We start from the raw sequence: 19076 nt of genomic DNA, 5'->3' as shown, positions 1-19076 counted from the left end.
TGAGGTACTGCGTTCATTTGTTCGTTTTACATTTTGTCATTTAAGTCTCCATCCCAAAAAAATTTAAGGAGCTCCGCTTCAGTAAAAGGTGGCCCAGAAAAATTGGAGTAAGAAAAACTCACGCTAATTGATCTGATTTTTGAACAGAGGGAAGTAAGTAATATACGAATGAATAGATACGTGCTAACGGAAATACCAAATCATCGAGTTGAAGTAAAATCGGACATTCCTTTTCACCGTCTAAAGCCAGTCTACAATAAAAAGCGGCCGTCTGCGTTGGATATTAAAAGTATATTAGCGCCTTATTGTCGGTCAAATGTCATAACTCATAACACAAATTGTCGGCCATTAAAATGTAATATTTCTCTCAGCGAAAGTGTTTAGCGTAACAATTTACACGACAATTTAGTGAATGTACGTAATGATTTTATGATCTATTTTTCGTCATTAACTTTGAAATAAGAAATTCTAAGGTGCCCGGTCACAAAGAATATTTTTCATACAGGTCTTTATCTACCTACTTATTAATTGACTAATTTTATTATTTGGTATTTTGCAAAATACCAAATAATAAAAATATGGCGAATATATTTCAGTGCAACATAATGCAGCTCTACTTAGAATTCTATTCCAATTCTCCCTTTAGAAACCATTTAGAAATTAGATTCTAGACTCTACAATTAGATTTATACTAACACTAATAGCATTCACAAACTGTTCCTAAATCGCGGTCAATATATTTAAAGTGCAAGCCATAAAAACCATTGATTTCTCTTGAACGCGACTAAAGGAGCAAGTATTCCCGGACGTGGTTGGGCATTGATCTGTCAAAAATATTGTCATTACATTTGTCCCTCTGTCTGTTGCTCAACCTACTTATTTGCTAACTCAGTGTCACTATATGATAGCGACCGAGCTCTTTTGAAATTTATTTTTAATCCATTGAAGGTTTTTTATGAATGTTTTTTTAATATCACTCAGTGAAGCAGCAATGTAGAACCAATCAATGTCAAATGAGGTGGCTATCGCTCATTGTTAGACACTGAGTTAGTAAATCACCCTACTGGTCTGTAGCGTCAAGCGCCATCTACAGTGTGACAAGGCTCTCTTGGCACTTGAATGACATTGACAGGAGGGCGCTGTTGGAGAACAAAGGCTTAGAATATTCAAACAAGAACAAAGGGGACACTTGACATAAAAGTTAGTTCCGATTTTCGCCACGCACCAAGATAGCCTTGTCGCACTGTACCTGTAATCTACAGATAGCAACTTACACACAAGCTTACTTAGCAACCTAAGTTAGCAACATTTTTATTTGTCCATAAGACCATACAATTTTTGACAGACACAACGAAGCCAAGTAACTAAATAACTATATCAATTATGAGTTTTGGAAATATAATCTACAACAGTTAAATTTATATCATTAACCAGGTTTCATATTTTTTACAATGAGACCGATTAAAATCAAGAAAATAGATATAGAGAAATCGATTTTATAAATAATCAGTTAGGCAGGCTTCCGTAGGTACTAATGTGTCAACAACTCCTAACATTTATTTTAGATTTTCTTTTGTTTTCTCTATTATTCAATGATAATTTATACCGAACTAGCTGATGCCCGCGACTTCGTACGCGTGGATTTAGGTTTTTAAAATTCCTGTGGAACTCTTAAATTTTCCGGGATAAAAAGTAGTCTATGTCCTTCCCTGGATTGCAAGCTACCTCTGTACCAAATTTCGTCAAAATCCGTTGAACGGTTGAGCCGTGAAAAGCTAGCAAACAGACAGACAGACAGACACACTTTAGCATTTATAATATTAGTATGAATGATGTAACTTTAAATGAAAAATTATAAGCTAGATATGTGCGTTTTGAGCAATTAAATATCACTTGCTTTAACGGTCAAGTAAACATCGTGAGGAAACATACATGCCAAGAGTTCTCCATAATGCTTTCATTCAAATGTGAAGTCTGCCAATTTGCACTGGCCCAGCGTGGTGGACTATGGCCTAAGCCCTTCTCATTTTGAGAGAAAACCGTGCTCAGTAGTGGGTCTGTGACAGAGACTATCCATTTCTCCTCAGTGGTCGGTGATGAGTTGATCATGATGATGACGAACCAAAAAGTCATTTCATTATTATAGAATAAGTTATAGAGGCAAACTCATGCAAAAGCAAAAGCTACTGCTAAATAGGGACATAAATCAACCGCTTGCAAGTTTTACACCGCGTGCAATAATTACAATCAAGTTATCTACAGGGTGATCTCTTAATTTGTCCATTAGACAGACGCGATCTGTCACTTCTAGTCCTTAATGGATAGCTTACACCTACGCTCGTCAATCATTCCGTCCTACAGCTGTCTTAGCACCTAGGTATTGATTAATTAGTCTCGATCTTGCGTTCAAAAGCTTGCTAATTCAATTAATTTTTTACTCAAGGGCTTGAGTGTTAGTTTTGAATAAATAAATTTAAGTTTAGGTTAATGGAGTAACTGGCATTAATTAACTGATGCCTGCTCATCCTCATGATTTAGCAAATTGATATTCCCAAATACAAAAAATAAAATATCTAATGATTATTATTGATATTTCTCTCTATTTTTTGTGAAAAACTCGAGGCTCCCGTTGTAATTACTCCGTAGAACGTCGCGATGGTTCGTTTTTGGTAAGATTATGAGTTACTAATATTTCAATTAGTTAGATAACATGACTGAAAAATAAGTTTGATAGATTAAATAGATAGAAATAATATCTGGCCAAAGTATCGATGTCGAGACATTTTTTCGAATACTTATCTAAAGAAACAACGAGTTAACCGAAAAAATCCACCTGTATAATGTTAAGGCTATTTTTATTTTGTCTGCAATATCTAAATGTACAATTTTGGTAATTAATGAACGCGGTTTTATTAATTAAGTTAATGAGATGATTAGATTACTATCGTACATGTAACTTGCCAGAATTCAATGTATTTTTATCTATTCTCGGCGATAGTCAAAAGCCTGCAACCAGTTAATTATAAGCAGATTTTCATTTAGTTTAAATTTTTAAGTCATAAAATATCTGAAGCGTAACTATAAGGTACTATAAATCATTGAACTGTTATAAAAAAATTTAGCGCGCAAAATTGCAATTACGAACAGAATTAAATAATATTACGCTTCAAAATACTTTAGTACTTATATTCGGCTACGAAGTCTACCGGCAATCCAAGAGCTGGTAGCCTTTGTAATGTTAGCTAAAGAATTGATTTGGCCAAACAAGTGGGCAATATTACCAGCAACTTGAATACAATGCCACGGTGCAGCCTGCAGCGGTATCGATGAGGATTTAGTTTTAATTTAGTATTTAAATTTTAGTTTAAGTTACTTACAGTTATACCTAATTATATTTTGTAACATTCAAATATTCAATCCAGACAAATCTTCCAATCAATTCCACCGTCTGATTTCACGTATTCATCCACTGATTGATACTAAGTTCTAGACATCTGGCAATTCATCTTCCTGCCTCGATAAGCATGCAAATTCCGTAATTATTCGCCGTGGAATAGCGCAATCTCATTCCTATTCCAATCGCAGAATTGTGTGACAAAATCGATTAAATTACACTTTGATTGACAATGTACTGAATTATGTACGAACAAACAGGCCAGGCGGTCCACAAAATTATCACTTTCTATACTCGCACCCCACTGACACTTTCACGGAAACGTGCGTAAAACGATTTGTTAATCGATTATCGACAAAACGGTAACGTGAATGTAGAATAACCGATTCGGAATCATATTTTCATTAAGAAAGCAAAAATAATCGATTGTAATATATTTTGGGGATAATGGGAGCGCACGGGACGGGATTTTGATTGTGAGGAGTTTATACGCAGTGCGCTCCTAACGAGCGTAGTTTGGCTCTAATTTGACTACTAACCATTCAAACTCGAAAAAATTGTAGATACGTTCTATAGGGACTAACATATTAATGTCTTTGGATTTCCAGATTTCCGTTAAAATCCAGTTTCAAAGTTACACGTTCTCAACAATTTACATAAAATCTTTAAATCCGTGTAACTTTAAAACTAAGTCTGTAGTTATTTTTACGAAAATCTGGCAAACCACAGACAAAGGTGTTAGTAGTTTCTAGAACGTGTCTACAAAATTACCTATATTGAGTTTAATTGGTTAATGTGCAAATGAGAGGGCGAGGAATGTCGCCCATGGATAGACTGGTCAAATTGTCTGCTGTGGGTGGTCCCTTACACGAGTAGGTAGGTATGTACCAGGCTATCGGGCAGCAGGGAGAAGTGGCGAATGCTCGTCAGGCGTATAACATCTGCCCTCAAAGACGTTGTTTCGTGATGACCACGAACACTCTGCCAAGAGTATTTTTTTAAATTCAGATAAAAGTTAGGCATTGACGCAATCTAACCTGTTGGTAAGTGACGATGCAGTCTAAGATGGAAGTGGGCTAACCTGGAAGGAGTATGGCAGTTTTTTTTAATAAATCGCTTGGCGGCACGGCTTTGCCGGTAGCCACGGCCGAAGCCTCCCACCAGATCAGACCAGAAATTTAGAAATTACTTAGGTATAAAATTCCAAATGCCTGCCAGGAATTGAACCTGGGACCTCACACTAATAAGACCACAGCACTTACTACTGCGCCAGGGATTCGGTTACGACGAAGAAGAAGAATTCAAATGAGAACTAAACTACGTTTGTATGGAGTGAGTTACGATACGAAGAGTCCCCTGTTTAAACTTTAAACCCGCTAGCCCGTAAGCGTATAGCGATTGCTTCTGGCGCCTTTAATTTCGTAACGTAGTAATGAAAGGCAAAAGAAATATTAAGCACTATAACCACTATTAAGATAATTGTTTGACGTACAAATGAGCAGGCAATTTGTCTTAGGGAAATTATTTTCACATTCATTGTTCTTAAAGTGCTATGTTATGTAATAATAATTATGTAGTAAGTAGGTCTAGGGCGGTGTTGATTTACTATCAAATAAAAATTACAGCCAACATGATGTATGTAATTATAAAGAAATCAAACTTTTTGGGTAGATAATTATTATAAATGGATTAAAATCTATGCATATAAAAAATACTTGTCCTAACTGACTGACAGATCTATCAAAGAACCGCCTAAACCGCGCGCCGCTGGGGTTTATAAACTTGAAATTTGTACAGTACCTAAGTTTATGTTATGATGCAGGCACTCACTATGAAAGGATTTTTGAAATTCTACCCCTACGGCCGCGAAATAAAATTTATGTCCTGTTAGTTATGCTTACGTATGTAACTTACGTACCTAATTAATTGACAACAAATTTACTATGGTAAATGACACTTATAAGAGTGTTTACATTAGTAAATTTGTCGTTAGTTAATCATGTAAGCTAAAAACGAGAGTAAAACTTACAGTTGTAATTGTGACCTAAAGGGGTTAAAAATAGCAGATGAAAGTCTGAATGAAACTCCGTCATCTTTCAAGTTATCAGTAGGTATGCATAAAAGTTGGTATTTAGGCTTTCGGTTAAAAATACTTTTTCACGATTTTTCAAATTCCGATATATTATTATGTCAAGCTTTTTTTACTAAATCCTATAGTTTTCTTGTAAAATACATAAAAAATATCTGTAGATATACCTAATGATCTTTATTACTTTTGCTACCGTAGTAATGTTCCTACAAAGTCTCGAGTAGGCTAGGATCTAATTAGGCAGTGCATTTTTATAAGAAGCAAAAGAAAATCTTGCAGCGACAAACATAGAAACCGGCAAGAAATGCACTTTACGAGATTGTAAGGGGTGTCACCTTTTGCAGGAAATATAGAATTTTCTCAATAATTATCAGTTTTGATAATCTAAAAATTAGAATAGTAGATACCTACTTAATATTTCATTTATTATTATTTTAGAAAAATATCATTTGTCACTTGAATACTACGTAAGTCCATAGGGTCCAAATGTTTAAAAAATAGTTTCAGTTACCGTAGTTAGCGATAAAAAGGTTAAGCAAGTTTACATACATAACATAACATAAATTAATTATAATATATTCATATTTGGCCAAGTATAGGTATAGTACAATCATATTGACATATTCCCAGCCTATAATATACTTAGTATTATGTGCTCACTATTAATTTATTTTGGGTGGGCTAAAAAATAGCTGCAATGTTGTATAATTACATATTGAACAAGTGCTTTCTGCATATAGAGTGACCACTGATGTACTATTTACTACTAAACTAGCTGAACCATCTTGGTTTGCGGGAAAATTTAGGTTTTTTTGTGGTGGAAGTCTAGGTACGTTATAAGAGAAAATCTACTTCTTCAAAATCTTAAGTTTTTAGACCCAGCAACTGAAGTTGTATGTTGCATGTCAATTTAAACTTTTATAAATAAATATTTTCTGAGGTATACTCAAAAAATAATATAGTTCCGATGACAACCCTATGCGTATCAAATACCGGTAAATATAAAAAGTCGTCATCAGTTCAATGGCAATGCTTATATAACATGAACTGTTAACAGCTTGTCAATATTGTCAGCTAAAATTATATACGGCTGTACTTATGTATAAATTAATTATACCTATCGTTTATTGCATTTTTACTATAGGCAAATAAAATATTTTCAACTTTACTCTGACTGGAATTAGTTTTGAACGGATTTTTTCCATACAATATTTTATATTATAGGACTCTATCTACTTACTTGGAAACTGGGGGTATTAAAAGACGGTCAATTAAGATGAAATTGAGGATGAAATAAATAATTTAATGTGAAATTAAATAATAATAAAGCTCATGATTTTTAATGTAGCTTTTACTTATTTTTAATGCTTAGAAAATACTTCTCAGTTACCAATATAATAAGGTACCTATACTTAATTCTGTAGTAAAATATATAGCAATTTTTGCATATTATATACTTAGGTACAAATTTTAGTCAAAGCCAAAAACATTTTTATTTATTTAATTGAATTTGTTTGTAAAAAAAAATCTATGTACATGTCATTAGATATTTATTACAAAAACGCTTATGGATTTTTATATATTCCGACAAAATATTTTGTCATTATTATAATTTTTTAAGGAGATACATATATATCTATTTCAATTATTTCCAATTTCTTAAAATTAGACAAAGTCGATTTTATTTTTCAGAATAAAATATATAATTATTTTATTATTTTTAAATTACACAAAAAATATTTTTACTGAGTTACCTTTGTATAAATTGATTTATTGCAGTTAATTCTATAATATATAAAAATAACATTTGGTATTTTTTCAAAAATAAAATATTACATATAGTTTTATTGAAAAAAATATCTTAATCTGAATAAAACAAATAGACACTTACCCAAACACTCCAAGTTCCACTTTAAAAAAAAAAATAATTCACAATCTCGTTCAAAATTCGAATCACCACACTGCACTAATGCCGCGCGCACACGTCGGCGTGTAATTCGCGAGTGCTTGGTACTGTGCGCCTGCGCGCGTTTATACGCGGGTGAGGGTGCGAGCACTTTCGCTAAGTATTCTGCAAAGGGTTTATTAGGGAGATAAAGTTTGAAGTGTCTATAGTTAGTTAGGGCTAAAAATCGAATAGGACTGTAGATAGCAAATAAAATTATTCGGTACCTAGCAACTAAGTTAAATTAAAAGAAAACATCTGAAGCTCTACTGTAAATTTTCAAGTTAAGTATACCTATAGTATGTACCTACATTACAACCCATCGCCAGTTCACTACTGAGAACGGGTCTCCTCTTAGAATGAGAAGGGTTCAGGCCATAATCCACTACGCTGGCCAAGTGGCGGATTGGCAGATTTCACACACCTTTGAGAACATTTTGGAGAACTCTCAGGCATGCAGGTTTTCTCACGATGTTTTCCTTCGATAAAGCATGGCGTACTTAATCTATACTTCTATACTAATAAATGAAATTGAAGTGTCGGTCTGTAATTTCAAAATAACTACCTCAAATTACTCATATGGTTATTTGAACTGTACCATAACTGAATCACACGTTTCTAAATTTTTTTGTCTGTCTGTCTGTTTGAACGGTCTAATCTTTGGAACGGCTGAACCTAATTTGACAGGACTTTCAGAGACAAGTAGAGGATTAATCAAGGAGTAGCATAGGCTACTTTTTTAACCGACTTTCAAAAAAGAAGGAGTTGTATTTTTCTACCTATTTACACCGAAATCTAAAAGATTTCTGAACCGATTTGTGTATTATTTTTTTAGTCAGTCAGCGGGCTGTACCTCATCAACCGTTATACGTAAAGAGTTGAAAATTGGAATTTTCACAGAAAGAAAATAAAAATGTCAAAATGAAAATTTAAGAAAAATAAAATTGTTATTTCGTACGATTACGAAACCCTTCTCCGACTTGTGCGACTCGCACTTAACCGGTTTTTTTCTCTACAATGTATCAGATTCAAAAATAAAGACTAATCTGTGTTTATAGTAATTGTACTGCAGTATCTATCGCAGAACTATTAGCAGCATTTCAATGTAGGATAAGAACGTGTTAAGCCATTTGTTACTTTTATGTGTTAACTATGTATGAGGTAATTTTGCGAATAAAAAGGCAGTAAGTACTTATTCAATTTATTAATGTACCTACAAACCAATCTAATGGTGAAATAGGGTTTAACTCGACATTTTGATGACCTCTCTGGCGCAGTGGTAAGCACTGTGGTCTTTTTAGTGGGAGGTCCTGGGTTCAATTCCTGGCAGAGGTTTGGAATTTTTAATTTCTAAATTTTTGATCTGGTCTGGTGGGTGGCGGCCCATGCGACTCTGCCTCTATTGTGTGTCTCGAATCATACATTACGATCATCTTTATTCGAATCATTATGTATTATTATCATTAACCCGCCTTTTGATTTATCCATGTTATGATAAACGGGTTGCGAAGCTGAAGTGGCAATGGGCAGGGCACATAGTTCGTACAACCGATAGACGTTGGGGTCGCAAGGTGCTGGAATGGCGACCTCGCACCGGAAGACGCAGCGTTGGAAGACCCCCCCACTAGGTGGACGGACGACATCAGACGAGTCGCAGGGAGCCGCTGGATCCAGGCGGCGCAAGACCGTGGCGTGTGGAAGTCCCTACAAGAGACGTATGTCCAGCAGTGGACGTCTATTGGTTGATGATGATGATGTTATGATCTTATAGTAAATATGTGAAAGTGTGTCTGTTTGTCTTAATCTTTTCACATCGATTAAAACGATTTTCTAAAAAAAGGTTGGGTAAAAAACTTAAATCCTCGCGGACGATCCCCTCGTGGGCATCATTTAGTATTACTGCAAACTAGATACGAGCTGTCTTTGTTTTAAATAGATGATGCGACTTTGCCTATGTGGAATGAGGTTTTTAAAAGTCTCGTATGAACTCTTCTAGTTTTCGGGTCAAACAGTAACCTATAAAAGCTAGGTAGGTACCTATCAAAATCGGTTAAACGGGTGATGGGCCGTGAAAAGATAACAGACAAACAGATTCACTTTTGCAATTTTAATATTAGTAGATATGGATGAGAAAATGTGTGTTTGTGTGTATGTTACCTTTCTACCTCTCAAGTCTCAACTCTGAACCTATCTTGACAAAAAACACACTCACAGAGACAGCTTGAATCATGAAGACAGACATGATTACATTGTGGCTAATTCCTTTGTACACAATCTCTAAACTAAACTAAAATATCACGTCTAAATCTATTGCTATCCCTTTCATAATGCTGCTTGCGGAAAAGGAAAGCACTAGATTTAGACCTGTTAATTATTTAGTTTAGTTTAGAGATTGTGTACTAGAGAATCGGCCCCAATATCTCTATTAAAAAAAACATGCTTTTCAACATGGAATTTTAAAGAGTTCCCACGGAATTTTAAAAACACTAAGTCGTTACTTCAACTACTAGGTACTATGTAATGAAGTGAATAAAAATATTTCAACTTATAAATACTAAAAATTGTTAGTTGGAGATAATTATTATCATTTAAAATTCCAAGAAGACAAAGCTGCGTTAAACAGTTAGTTTATTGCGTAGCTGTAGGCTTTTTTAATATTATTTTTACAGCTCTTACCTATAACTGAATTAAGATATCTTTATAGGCGCACAATCAGTAATTAGTGTGTTTTACTCGTTCTGCGTGCTGCACTGCTTCTCAGTCTATTTATTAGTATTCTACTGTCTACTTTTAGCCATAAAATAATAAAAGTTTATCTTTATAAAATTGTATATAAAGAGCCACAACACACTAACGACACTATTCACAACAGTTAGGGAACTTCGAACAAAACGACGAGGCTTTGAGTGCTTTGACGTCACTGGCAGGCGACAAATGTTAGTACATTTGACGCATGTAGCCCCAATATAGCCCTATTTTTTTTCGATTTATGTAACCGTACCTTAATATTCTTAAAATAAACAGGGTGTTACCAGAACGCTGGCAAAAATGAAGACACTACTGATCATTACTGATATGACACCACAAGAAAAACACAAAAAGTAAAATAAAAAATCCTATAATTTTGTAACAGTTTACGATATATTGCAAATAAAACAGCTGACTGACGCTAGAGGTCAACAAACGTTGCGTAAGCAGACTACTCGGATTAAATGCCGCGTCGCGTCGTAGGCGGGCGGGGTATTTACAGTTTTCGCTAGCGTTCTGGTTACACCCTGTATTATCAACTCAATATTATATTCCGTATTGTATAATAATTATGTAAACTCTCTATATTTTATTGTGAAAGAAAATAAAGTGTACTTATTCTATTATATTCTTAATAACAGATAACGAGTCTTCAAGTAAGTAATAAGAGACATGTCGCTCACATGCAAGCGTTGAATCCCATAATTAAGCTATTAAAAGCAACTTTTTTGTATGCGCGTAGAACAAAACGCTCACTAAAAATAACGCTTTTTACTGCGTAGGTGGATATAACAGCTTTTATAAATTGTGCTTTTCTGAAAGGCCACTGACATACGCTGCTAGCAGTAATGAAATTAAATGAATTCATTTATTTTATGTAGGACAGCCTGTGCCACTAAGTATTGTTGTGTCAAAATGCTCCCACCCGTTAGGACAGGAGATTTAAAATGTAAAAAAATATATCTACTTATAGTAGATACTAGCTTATGCTCGCGACTTCGTCCGCGTGGACTACACAAATTTCAAACCCCTATTTCACTCCCTTAAGGGTTGAATTTTCAAAAATCCTTTTTTAGCGGATGTCTACGTCATAATAGCTATCTGCATGCCTAGCCCGATCCAGTCCGGTCCGTCCAGTAGTTTGAGCTGTGCGTTGATAGATCAGCCAGTCTGTCAGTCAGTCACCTTTTCCTTTTATATATAGCAGCCGTTAGCAATCGAAATATTAATTTAGAATGTGTATAACTGTATATCTCTACATTTAGTTATACTAGTAGATGTTTCTTACGATCTTTTTCTTAGTTGCTCAAGACTGAAAACAGTATAACTATAAACTTTATCTACACAATTGAATAGCTGAAAGGAGCTTCTTTTTTTAGAAAAATTGCAAAAAAGTACTTTTACCAATTTCAAAATCGATCATGTATTTAAAATGCACTAAAAAGTAACATAAGCTTTTTCTTTGAATACACTCTCTACAATAGTTTTCAACAAGTCGTATTGTAATTCGTTCAGCATTGTGGCTAATTCCATTGTACACAATCTCTAAACTAAACTAAAATGGCACGTCTAAATCTATTGCTATCCCTTTCATAGTGTTGCTTGCGGAAAAGGATAGCATTAGATTTAGACCTGTTAATTTAGTTTAGTTTAGAGATTGTGTACTAGAGAATCGGCCCCAATTGATTGTTTTCATAAAATCTCGATTTGCACAAAAAGTTCTAAATCTATCACTAAATTCGTTTATAGTTTTATTTTGCTTATATTTTCCGAGTGCCTTTAAGTAACTTGCCTTGAATGGGAAGCTGGAAGAAATCTCTGTTCAGAGATAAGCATTTTTAATGTAACTTAATTTATTACTACTATGTAAAACCGCGTAGAAACCAAAGGGGTTAGTAAAAACTGCCATACCCCTTCCAGGTTAGCCCGCTTTCATTTTAGACTACATCATCACTTACCACCAGGTGATATTGCAGTCAATGGCTAGCTTGTATCTGAAGTTAAAAAAAGTACCTATTTAAATTTAAAATTTCCAAAACGGTGGTTTTTTCAGATTTTTGCCTTTTGAGAGAGACTTTGAGGCATCGTGCTATCAGAATGCAGATAAACTAGTCGTAAGAAGAAGTATGTATGTGAAACCCAAGTTAACACCAACCGTACGTGTACATTATTTGTTAGATTCGCGCGCTAGCTGAATAGATTTTATCTCATAGATTATTTATCAGACTACCATCAGGCTTAAAACAATTTTTAAACATAGCAACAACACGTACAACGAGATCCCATCGATCTAAGTAGGCTTCGTTAACAACGATACCATTGGAAATCTGCACCATATTATAGGTATATCTCTTACATGCTAGGCGTTAATTATAGACAGTAATTAAGTATTTAAAAAACCGGCCAAGTGCGAGTCAGGCTCGCGCATTGAGGGTTCCGTACTATTGTATTTTTCGTCATTTCGTAGGATAAATCAAAAACTATTATGCAAAAAAAACAAAAAAAAAACAGTTTTTAAATGTACAGGTAATGCCCTTTCATAATTATGATATATCAGTCTTACTGTGAAAATACTAATAACTTTTCATTAACACATTGTAATATTTTTTTTGTAATGTTACCACAAATCACAGTTTTCGGATTTTTCCCCTTACGTGTGCTATAAGACCTACCTACCTGCCAAATTTCATAATAATTCTAGGTCAACGGGAAGTACCCTCTAGGTTTCTTGACAGACAGACAGATAACAAAGTGATCCTATAAGGGGTCCGTTTTTCCTTTTGAGGTACGAAACCCTAAAAACATAAGATAAACCTAACAAAAGCATCAATCATCGAGAGAATCATCTTATTGTGCGTCCGTGTAGAATCGTAAAGACCAACTTAATAATCCGTCATGGCCACTGGTGCAAATTATATTTTTATCGTACGTAATATAAGGAGATATTTTTTTTATTACGAGATTTTTGATACAACTGTTTATTTTGTAGGAAATAGCGGGACGAATATTTGATCCGTATCTACGATAGTAAAAAGAGGTAGCAAGATGTAACTGTACCTACCTTACTTTGTATCCAAAGCTTAGTGATATGAAAGCGCAACAGCCGAGCTTCTTGCTAGTTCTACTCGGTAGGAATCGCATTCCGAATCTGCCTGCACCCCATATGCATGAATAATTTCACGCCCTGTCCTATGCAACATTTCTGATGTCTTTTGACAGCGCGTGGGAAATTATACGTCTTGCCGATGTGCTAGCTGTAAGATTTGAAACTTGTACATTAATTGTAAATTACAATTTGTAAAAATTTACACTTTATTTGAATAAAAGCTATAATGATGTGTGAAAAACCACGATTTATATACGATAATTTTGAGATATGGATATTGAATTTTTTTACATTATAATAAGTCGTTAAACTAAGATATAGGCATAAAATCATTAGTGAATAAAAAATCTTTTTTTATTTCTATGGTTATCACACGTTATCAAGCACCTTTCCAAAAATGTTCATGAGCTTTCGGACTACAAGGTGGAAATCTCTGGAAATTATGGAATAGTAGGTCTTTATGCATGTATGATAAATGTTAAGGTAAGGTTAGGCTAGGAAAATTCGGCGTGTGGAAAATTCGCATGCGGAACCACAGACCACCACCCACAAATCTGAGCGGAAACGCTACGTTTTTTTCTACGATGGAGGAGTGCATATTTTACACTAAGTAAATGTACACACGTGAACGATGCGAATTTCAGGAACATTCAGCCTATTTATTTTTCAGCTTCGGAAAACGAAATTCTGCGATCTAGTGCGCAGCCCCTCATACAAATAGTACCCTACTACGGCTATTTCGAATCGAGTATTCCCGGATTCGGATCTATGCAATGCACAAAGAGCATAACAGTTTGAATGCAGATGCAACTGGGGCTCGATTACGGTAAAATAACAGCCACATTGTGACGATCGCAACCACCTCTGATTGGCCGGCACTCGCGGCCCTATTGGCTACTATGCATGGTCGCAGTGGCGTGCACAGTGTTTGAAGCCAGGGTAGGCATTAGTTAGGTAGGAACCTGTTTACTGACAGGTCATAATGAAAAATATGCATTGAGCTAATACAACTGGGGTAAGCAGTGCATTTATGCCTCTATGACCTGCACGCCACTGCATGGTCGCAACAAGATTACCATAAATTCAGCCAATCACATAAATAATTGCGATTATAATAATGATTGATGCAGGTTTTCCGGAATCGACCGACTGGAGAATAATTTTTGAAAGGGATTAGGTATTATAGGTATTGCAGCATTCAAAGAGAGTAAATAGGTACCTACTATTACCTATAATTATTATTATAACTCATAATAATTCTCTTATTAGTGCCATATTATTCTTACAAGTCTCTGTAAAAAACAATGAAAATGAAAATAAGTAACCAATTAGGTACTGTTATAATAATAACGTACCCTTACTTAATAAAATAACGATTATGGTTTGTATCAAATTGCTAATCGATACCCATTCGTACAATTACTGAGAATTAGTTAGTACTAAAAGTCACAAAGAATATCATTTGCCTTGCGGAAAAATTCCCGGGTTCAATTCTCTGGCATTTTTAGGGTCCCGTACGCCTGCATTAAAAAAACGGATCCGACCAATCGAACTAACAGTCTAACAGTCAAACTAATTGGAATAGACGATTGAAATAGTTCAATGCTCGTTTTTCATTATTACCTGTTAGGAAATAAATGCCTTTTTCGCTAGGGAAAATGCACTTACACATCCCGCCGAAAGCGGATATGTGCTCTAGGATACCCACTATAAAAACCCAGCGGCTCAGTCAGCGTCAGGTGTCAGGTATGAGGCGTCTCAATTCTCAGGATCCCGGGTATCGGATGCGTCTGAGACATCCCACGTCGAACCGGCCGGCACCGGTTTGCACCTGTTTCCTAAGGCGAGAGAAGGTGAGCATAATGTCTCCTTCTTCTCCCATGTCTTCTTCTACGGAGCGGGTGCGCGCTACCCTTACTTCAAATCTTGTTAGCACCCTGATCTATATGTGCCCAAACGGCTGATCCACTACTAAGAAAAGTATTTAAAGTTTGTTGCGTTTTAAGGCCCCGTCACGTTTTTGTGACCACGCAGGATTGTCTAGACGTCTTCGTCGACCAAGTGTAAGTAAAATCTCTTTAAGCTGTAGTAGAACGGTGAAGAAGGAACAAGATTGTTAAGTTCCTGAGCACGCTGTCCAAAGTGTATTCTTTTTCTTTTAGTAGGAATTAGGTGCTTATTGGTAGGCACTTGACTGCAATCACACCAAACAGTACGTGATGATGCAGCCTAAGGTGAAGCGCGTCGACCTAAAAGGTGCCTATTCACACATCTTTTGAAGACCGATAATAACCGAAGTTCGGCGATATCCATCGCTCATCTCTTTAAGAGCTTTTGTCAATTAACGCTTCCGCCCCATTTCACTTAGCCCCCTTCGAGCAAACACTCGTGGACAAATAGACGGTTGAAACAAAGATGTGAAACATGTTTGTCGACCCGTTGACCGCATAGGCCGAATCTTATACCCCGATCTGCGACGTGCGTTCGCATTGTAACCAATAGCACGAGAATTTTGTATCGCTAAAATTTCCATTTAGTAGACAAAAGGAGAAATTGACTGGGTCAAAGTATATCTCAAACCGCGAGGTCTAGAAACCCTTACGTTCTACATTTACAAATAAGTTTCCGTGATGAACCCCTTTTAGTGGGTCCCAAAATAGATTGATTTTAAAGCCAAAAAGTATTATCTTTTTTCTATTTAAAAATTCCGAAAATGAATAAGAAAATAAGTAGAAACTTATAGGCTGACTATTTACTTATTAATCTTCTACATTTACAATAATATCTAAATAATATTATTGTAGGTAGATCATAAATGAAGTCGGTTAAGAACTAGAAATACAAGTACACTGGCGTTTTGCACATGACCCATGCGCGATGAAAATTGTCATTCTACGCCAATTTAGAGTATCACGCGATCGTCATTACCGCCCATCATTGCTCCTAAAATAATGGACTAGTCATTCAACGTGTTAATTTTCACGGTACAAAACAATGGAAACAGTTTTAGTGGCCGAATGTTTATTTTTGCCGTGCAGCACGTGCAAGGAATACGTGCACCGCACCAAATTTTATGCACCCAGGTCTTAGTTACTGTTAATATAATCAGATGCTTATTTTGTGGGACCGTTTTTAGGATTGCGTACCTCAAAAGAGCCGTGATAGCCTAGTGGTTAAGACGTCTGCCTCCTATTCGGGAGGTCGGGGTTTCAATCCCGGGCATGCATCTCTAACTTTTCGGAGCTATCTGCGTTTAAAAAAATTAAATATCACTTGCTTTAACGGCGAAGGAAAACATCGTGAGAAACCTGCATGCATGAGAGTTCTCCATAATGTTCTTAAAGGTATGTGAAGTCTGCCAATCCACACTTAGCGTGGTGAACTGGGGCCAAAGCCTTCTTTGACTGAGAGGAGACCCGTGCTCAGTAGTGAGCCAGCGATAGGTTGATCAGGTTGATCATGACCGGCAAGAACCGTACCTATCCGCGTAGTGAGCGACAGGTTGAGATGGCAATCGGGGTAAGAGGCGGGGGGACGCCCGCACACCCGCACGCCACCCACGCTCGCCCACACCGGGTTATCGCGGGGGCTGTGCGGGTGTGTTGGGCGTTCCCTCCACGATTGCGATTTCAACCTGTCGCGTTTCCAAATTACTGACTTGTGAGGTGGGTAATAGACAGAAACTATCCATCGGTGGTAATATTATTCACATTTCACACCGGATGAATAATCTAAGTGGTAATGAAGAATCTAAGTAGTAATTGCTAATCAAAAGCAGATAGACGAATTTTTTAAAAGTTATATTGAATTCCCAGCTACAGTTACGAAACAAACTCTCGTTTCCGTTGCGTGTCAGATATTTGATACTAGGTCTACTTTCTACTACAGTAATATACCTACAATTAAAGCGAAAACAATAATTTTTGGTTCTACTAAAATTATTATTACTGAATATCAAGGAACACGGCAGTACCCCCGCCAAGACGAGCCAAACTAATGGAGGGGGCACTACGTACCTTTTCTCGAAGCGTTTCGTCGTTTTTTCGAACGGTGATAGCTTCGGTCTGGATGATGCTAGAAAGCTGATATTTTCAGGATATTAGGTGTTCTTAGCAAATTTATGAGAGCCTCAATAGCTCAACTGGTAAAGGAGTGGACTGAAAACCGAAAGGTCGACGGTTCAAATCCCGCCCGTTGCACTATTGTCGTACCTACTCCTAGCACAAGCTTGACGCTTAGTTGGAGAGGAAAGGGGAATATTAGTCATTTAACATGGCTAATATTCTTTTTTAAAATAAAAAAAAAAAAAAAAAAAAAAAAAAAAAAAAAAAAAAAAAAAAAAAAAAAAAAAAAAAAAAAAAATTTATTAAACATAGTATCAAATTATTATTATCTTACTTTATGGTTTCAGATTTATTAAAACCTGAACCGCAACGCACCGTACCGCACCACATCACGCCTCAGCGCACCACACCGCACCGCGCCGCAGCGTACCGCAGCGCACAACACCACACCGCAGCGCAACGCAATGCAGTGCACCGCACTGCACCGCAGCGCATCGCAGCGCACCGCTCCGCAGTGCACAACAACGGAAGATACTTTTTTTTAAAGTGTTTCAATTTATATCTTGATAAAAGATTTTGTTTTGTTTATGATAGAAAGATTGAGTGGGCGTACTTTTACGATTTTGTTTAATTTCAAATACCCTAATAAATTACAACAATTTTCCCTTAGGAGAACCTAGCCTGCCCGTACGACTTGAGCAACCTTCCCCTATAGGTACCGTGCCTATAAATTGGATATTCCAAGACTAAAACCATATTTCGCGAAAACAAAAATCTGTCTCGCCCGAGAGCTTATTAAACATGTCAACAGCATAGAATTACAACGCCTGTAATTCTATTATCTATATTTTCTATTTGACCTCAGCTTTAAGTTTAGCATTCTTCGATGTTTGACGAAGATTGCTAAGCTTATAGAGGTTAAAAATCTATTGTGGCCGTAGGTAAATAGGTACTCTTCAATCACAGAAGAAAGTGTCGTTTAAACATTATTTAAAACGTCTGTCAAGAAAGGCCAATGATGATGATGGGGGAAACTTACGATAGTCTGAGTAACAAAAGGATTAGGTAAGTAAGTACCGAATTTCTTTTGCCAACAAACAAAATAGATCAACAGTTAATAAAGACGTCAACTAGAGAATTAACACTCAAGACAAAAGTGTCGGATTACAAATTAAATTAGTCCAAGACTCATCAGAGCTGTCGAGATAGTGATCGCGAAATTTTATGTAATTCTTTCGAATAGAAAGTGTATCCGCAACACGGGGCTCGCATGGTAGCCGGAGAGACGGTAGGAAGTTCTGAGGAAGTGCCTAAAAAGCTGTAATTTCATAAGGTGTTTCTTGTGCCTTAACTGAAAAAGCAAACCAGCCCTGCCAGTTGGTCCGTGGTAAATTCTTATTTTTTTTTATTTTATTATCATGGTTTTTACAGGTATTTCGGGTTACTTACCTTATTCACTACCTTACATCTCGTAGAGAAACTCCATAGTTAGTTCTCTCCATTGCTCGCTGAGTGACTTTGAGCTTTCTAATGAAGCCCATAGCAACCATAGAAACCATACAGACCATAGAAATATATGGTCCAGATAAATCATGCCTTTACATATCCATAGCTCTTTTGACCTGACGCCAAGTAATCCACAGCTCACAAACTTTTAGATTTTATCAAGCACATCCTCAAAATGTATTACGAGCTCTCGGGCTATGAGCGTTTTGCGTGCAAAAAAAGCC

At 36.1% G+C, this 19076-nt stretch overlaps 1 long non-coding RNA gene across 1 annotated transcript in view; it reads right to left on the bottom strand.

The window, feature by feature from the left end:
* Window positions 1-7481, bottom strand: part of LOC138403172 (uncharacterized) — a 92184-nt gene extending 84703 nt beyond the window's left edge. Inside the window, exon 1 of the long non-coding RNA XR_011237470.1 lies at window positions 7375-7481. This is a non-coding gene — a long non-coding RNA (uncharacterized lncRNA). The remainder of the gene's footprint in view (window positions 1-7374) is intronic.
* Between the last annotated feature and the right edge of the window lie 11595 nt (window positions 7482-19076).

This window comes from Maniola hyperantus, chromosome 13 (assembly GCF_902806685.2).
Source record: "Maniola hyperantus chromosome 13, iAphHyp1.2, whole genome shotgun sequence".
Lineage (NCBI taxonomy): Eukaryota > Metazoa > Arthropoda > Insecta > Lepidoptera > Nymphalidae > Maniola > Maniola hyperantus.
The sequence above is the reverse complement of the archived record's forward strand: the minus strand, read 5'-3'. Positions and strand labels throughout refer to the sequence as shown.